General features: G+C 40.8%; 1 non-coding gene across 1 annotated transcript; it reads left to right on the forward strand.

Moving 5' to 3' along the window:
• The first annotated feature begins 3,263 nt into the window (after positions 1-3,263).
• On the forward strand, positions 3,264-3,345 carry trnas-gcu (transfer RNA serine (anticodon GCU)). The gene has a single exon. It is a non-coding gene; the product is annotated as a tRNA-Ser (tRNA).
• The last annotated feature ends 2,655 nt before the right edge of the window (positions 3,346-6,000 follow it).

Consider the following 6,000-nt stretch of genomic DNA (forward strand, 5'->3'; position numbering starts at 1 on the left):
CAGCTGACAATCCTCCATACACTCAAGTGAAAAATTAGTAATGCCAATGTAAACGTCGTATTTACAATTTGTTGATAATAGAAATGTTAAGTTCTCTAAAGCTTTTTGAGGCAGCAAAAGATTTGAACACCCTATATTGTAATGAGCTGCTGAGCTGAGAATGGGTTATGTTCCTGCTGTCAGAGGGGGTGGAAAGTGCCCGCGGTTATTTAATTAGTATTACAATTCACACTGATTCCCTTGCAAAGGTATGGACATAAGAATATTCGTGCGTGGTCAAAAAATGGCATTAAGCACTTAAAATTAATATGGTTAATAAGAGTAAACTGGAACATGCTGTAACAAGATCGGCTAAACTGGGATCTATCGCTTACGCCTGAAATTGGAGCTGCTGTCGCAGTGAATAGCGACTAATAAGTCTGTCTTTCTGTGGGGGGAAGGGAATCTGATCTGATCTGCAAACCTCCAACAGAGCTGTTCAACTGGTTTTTGTCGGGCACATCAAGTGTCAGGTGTAAGCGATAAATATATTTAGCTGAAAAGCTGTACAACGCAAGACATTTCAGTACTCTAGGTTTCGTGAAAAAGCACATTGTGCTGCTGTAATACAGTTTAAAATAATTAAAAGTCTAAACAGTATCAGCTTATGTATGGGTTGTAATTTAAAAAAAGTCAAAAACCGCACTCAAAATGCAATTTAGCGCTTTCTGGCAAGAGGAGACACCCAAATTAATAATGTAACATGCTACTGTTTGTGCATGGATATAGTTATAATGCTATTTCCTTAGACACGTGATTCCATGTTTTATTTTGAATCCCCGGCGGAACCGGGCATCCATAAGAATCAAGTACTGTAACAGGTTTATTCTATGCTGAAAAAAAAGAAGAAAGAAAACACATTCCATAAGAATCAGCGCCTTTATATAGCGCCTTTAAAGGTGGCTTCTCAAAACGCTTTACAGGATAAAAACAACAATAACAACAACAACAACAACAATATTGTGTTTCATTGCACTTTGACAGATTGTCTTTAAATCAACTGTTGATTTAAAGTTTGACAGTAAATGTTTATATTGTAACGCATACAGCCTCCATTTCTTATTAAAAATGTAGCCTAAGAGGGGGGGTCTGCTCTCACAATCCTCCATATACTCAAGTGAAAAATTAATAATGCCAATGTAAACATCGTATTTACAATTTGTTGATAATAAAAATGTTAAGTTTTTTAAAGCTTTGTGATAGTTTACCCAGTTTACCCATTGTTATTAAAAATGACTTGGATTCGAACATGTTGTGATATTTAGAAATATAAAAGTCAATTAACTGTCAATTTCCATATTTATGTCTTTATTTAGCGGTTTCATTAGTGACAAAGGCTAAACTTTCTTGGAAAAATGTCTTTGCTGTCTTGCTGATACGTTAAGCTTTCTAAACTCAGCCACAAAGTCATGTGACTGATTTTTCGCCCTGTTTCGTTGGTTAAACGCAATGATCACAAGCACCACCATGGTAACTGGGACATGTAGTTTTTAATTCAGATTGAATTATAACTGTACGTACTGTAGCGGCGAGGCTTATTAATAAGACAGAATTAAGTGTTGCTGTGCTTTCCCAAATGAGGCCCCATCTCCCTCTTCATCTCTGTGGTGCAGTAACAGAGAAGCTATTCATGCAGACTGATTTAAAGATGTTTTCTTTTGATAAGGTACAGCTCCCAAATGGGGATGCACTTAGCTAAGCCTGGCTATCATGATCAATGGTCATCCATTGGCGCCTAAAGGTCTGCAAGATTCCAAGAGAGAGCCTCATCCAAGTGGTCTACAACCCCAAGGTCAACATCACCAGAGCACCGTCGCAAGCTGAACAGCAAAGCCTGGCATAGAGCCAGAGAGCGCGGATTAGACAGCAACAAGCCTGCAACTGCTTTGTGCCCGCAGGAGATCTGAATCCCCAGAGATTGGATGAGTATTCAACTTCACTGCATGACAGCTCGAGAATTCAATTGTTATCCCAACCAGTTGATATCAATTTAATTCCTAAGAGTTATGTACTTGTTTTGAGTATCTAGTGTAGAAGTTATAACCAAGTTCATTTACGAAACGGTCTAAATGAATGATATACTGAACGTATGTCCTCTTGATATATGTAACTCTTTGTAACTGACTGAATATATACCTTTTGTATTCTGATAACCCTCTCGATAAGATCTGTTAGGTTTACATGCATATTCTATGTATTAATAAATGTATCCTCGTGTATTAGTACCTGTGTGTGTGCGTTGTTTGAGTTATGTCGCATGGTTGGATTCTAAAGCCATCAAAAGAATCAACTTTGTGATTTACTGCTATAATGAATAATTGTCTCAGTAAATCCCAAATCCTACAGAACTAGTGCCTTCAGAGAGCACACTACAGATGTTACCTATTTATCGTTGAACAGGATGTATGTGATGTGGCGACTAGGTTCAATTTTGTATCCTCTTTAAAAGATTAAGGATTGGGGTGAGTGTGATTTACCACCCTTTCAGCTAAGAACCCGACGTGCGGACTGTTTAAGCTGCATAGACTCGGTCGTTTAACTCTTCTCCATTAGCAGGGTTAAGGTTAAAGAAAAAAACATTGCTGACCTCTTTTTTTTTTGCCAGCCGCGAGCGCTGATTAGCAAGGTTTGTATTTCATGTTTTGCAAGTTGCATCCATTTTAAGAAAAACAAGTCGTTCAAGACAGGAAATGAATGCTTGCATTTAATTAAGTCTAGCCGTAGGCGGTTGTCCATAATGACCAGTTCTGTTTGAGAAGACAGAACAAAAAAGGCACCGCTGGGATTCAGAGCCAGGGTCTCCTGTTCACTAGGCAGGCGCTTTAAGCAACTAAGCCACGGCGCCCCAGGAGCACTGTCCTTTTGCAGCCACTTGGACACACCACTCAGACACATCTGCATTCGGTGTGTGCTCCGCCTGCTCGCTGAGCAAGTTGCCACCTTTACATACAATAGCAACATCAACACCAAGAGAAAGGGTGACAAATGGCTTTTATCTGGAACTTTTCATGTCCAAGGAGCTCGATGTGCTTTCTGTGTACAACAGGGCCACTGATCTCCACACTGGCCATTGAACCACAGCAGTGGCTTGCTGGCTTGACATCTCCCAAGGAAAATGTTGAAATCGCATGTGGAACAGGAAAATGACCCTCGAGTACGAGGGAAAAAAAAGAAAAAGATCATCTGGAGCGCGCCAACCCATGTCCGGACAGCCCACTTCTGTCGACGAGGTGGCTGAGTGGTTAAGGTGATGGACTGCTAATCCATTGTGCTCTGCACACATGGGTTCAAATCCCATCCTCGTCGCTCTCCATGTCTGACACGTGTGCCCGTTTGGCATTGGCCATCCTGTCGTTTGCTCCGGTTCTAGAGCTGTGCATTTTCTAGCGGTGGCTGAACATGGTATAGTAGGCTAACGTCGGTATCGAGCAGTAACAGTAATGGTATTTACGTGCCGCTGCTGCCAAGTAGCTCTGGTTTGAGACCGCGTTTTCACTTACTTGCAACGCAAACAGAGAAAGCGATTTTTGACAGTCTCTCGAGAGACTGCGCTAGGTGTTTAGGGATAGACTTTGTCAGTTCCCCCTGGGATGGTGGCCTCTCAAATAGTTTGTGATTCCTCTAGACGTTTATACAGTAGAAGCCTGCTTCGTGGCTTAAATCCAAGCTAAGGAAACGAGTTAGAGGTCTGATGCAGAACTGCGAATTCAATGAAGGGGAACACTACAGTACATTGCACTGTATGTGTGAGGAAAGCTGCCCCCTACTGTTCCTTGTCGACCGAACAGAGGACTGTAAAGGATACCGCTAAGAAACTTTAGGATGCTGGTTGGAATCCAGCTCCAAAGTAGCCCCTTTGGGTGTTATGTCATCAAAAAGTAAGAACAGCGAATCTCCATTTGATCAAAAGCGCAACAGAACTGTTTTCCGTGGAGCAGGTTTCAGACCCGTAGACCTGTTTTATTTGTAGGGCAGGGCGCATTCCCAAACGCGAATCTCCTGTTTTAGAAATGCTTTGGGCGGCGTGAAGTGAAAATAAGAAGTGGGCTCCAGATGCACATGGAAGCAATCAAGTGTTTCATCCGAGCTGTTTCAAAGACTGCTCAACAGCTTTCCTTTTACAGAGGCCCAACGATTAATGATGGGGGTGCACCCTTCAATGTGCCTTACGACTCTAGGGAGTGATTGAGACGATTCGTAGCGTGTGTTCATTTCCCTCTATTCCCCATGTTGCAGTGGTAAGACGGTGTGCATTCTGACAGCAATCTCTTTCAAAAAATGATTTTACCTTATCGCGGCTTTGCCCTTCTTGCCTCTTTGGACAATATCTCCATCTTGTGGTCGTTGTTGGTAATGTCTTCTTATGCCCTTTTTTATTTAAATTCTCTATTAGTTGATTATAGAATCTCTACAATGGAGTTGAAAACATCAGTTTTATAGCAGACAATATGACATTATTTATAGTCCAATTAGAAACTTATTACCCTGTTTTTAACATAATAACAAATTAAAATTGATTAAAACTAAGTTTGGAACACCAGGGAACATAACGAATGATTTTTAGGAAAACCATGAGGTTCTCTGTGTCCGATGCCTGCAAGGGGAGAAAGCTAGAATCCTTTGATTTTTTCAAAATTTGAAAATAAACATCATATAACAACTGCTTTCATTCCTAGGAATGAAAAATAACAATTTTTGAAGACATAGTAGTTTCTAAAACACTACAATAAAGTTAAAAACATCAGTTTTATATTACATTATTTTTAGTGAAATTAGTCATTTTTTGCACTATTTTTAATAAAATATCTAATTAAAAGTGATTAAAATTAAGTTTGGAACAACAAGGAACACAAAAAAAAAGATTTTTAGGAAAACCATGAGGTCCTCTGTGCCCGATGCCTGCAAGGGGAGAAAGCTAGAATCCTAAAAAAAAGTTATCAATTCTAGAGCCTAAGAGGAAAACAAGACAAATGTATATCTCCAAATAATTTTATGTGCTTCAGAAGAGCCCAGGAAAGTTTTTTGCATACATGAAACCACGCCCGTTTGCACATAAGCAGACATGGTTGCACACACGACTGCATGAAAGCACACGTGCATGTGAAGTCATCCTGTTGAGCATTTGAAAAGCCGCACCACGCCGCACTTGAAATAGCTCTTACATTAGTGGTAGACGCAGGAATCGCCGTTTTATTTACGCTCTTACCAACGCGATGGAAAGCAAAACAAAGCAAAGCAGAGCAAAACAAAACGAACAAACGAAAACCCTCACGTCCCGCACTTGCATATAACGCTGTTACGTGCCCAAGCGGTATTGTACGTCATCCTAGCACTGCACCCTGGGGCGTAAGGTATATGGGAACGAGCACACGCCACGAATCGTCTCGAATCACTCACTACAGCTGTAAGGCGCCTTGAAGCGTGCACCCCCAACATTCTTCTTTGCGCATCTGTGAAAGGTAAACTCTTGAGCAAACTCTGAACCAGCTCTAAGGAAACTAATCTGATTAGATGTTACTTTGACTCATCTTTTTACTCTCAGTGCTGGATTGCTCAAACTCCAGCTAGGGTTAGGTTTAACATTCCCACACTATTTAGACACTTTGTTTACGCTCAGTGCTGGATTTTTGGAACTTCAGGACGAGTGGGAATTTTCTCCTATCTGTCAATTCTGTTTTGTTTTGGAGACTCTTGGCTGCCTATGTCGTACAGTGCAGCGTGAATGAAACATTTTCCAAAACTGTGTCAGCTCAAAAGTTGTAAGAAAACCTCTCCAGCTGCTTTAACTCTCTTCATTTTTGTCATTTAATGTGACAATCGATGTATAACAGGAGCCTCACATATGCAAATGGTGAGGCTCCAGTTCGACACCACTTTACAGTATATGACAAAAGCATGGCAGACTGTGCCGGACCGGCAGATAACGTCCGCTTATTTTTACCATATTAAACATTGGAAATC

This window comes from Lepisosteus oculatus, unplaced genomic scaffold (genome assembly GCF_040954835.1).
Source record: "Lepisosteus oculatus isolate fLepOcu1 unplaced genomic scaffold, fLepOcu1.hap2 HAP2_SCAFFOLD_67, whole genome shotgun sequence".
Classification (NCBI taxonomy): domain Eukaryota; kingdom Metazoa; phylum Chordata; class Actinopteri; order Semionotiformes; family Lepisosteidae; genus Lepisosteus; species Lepisosteus oculatus.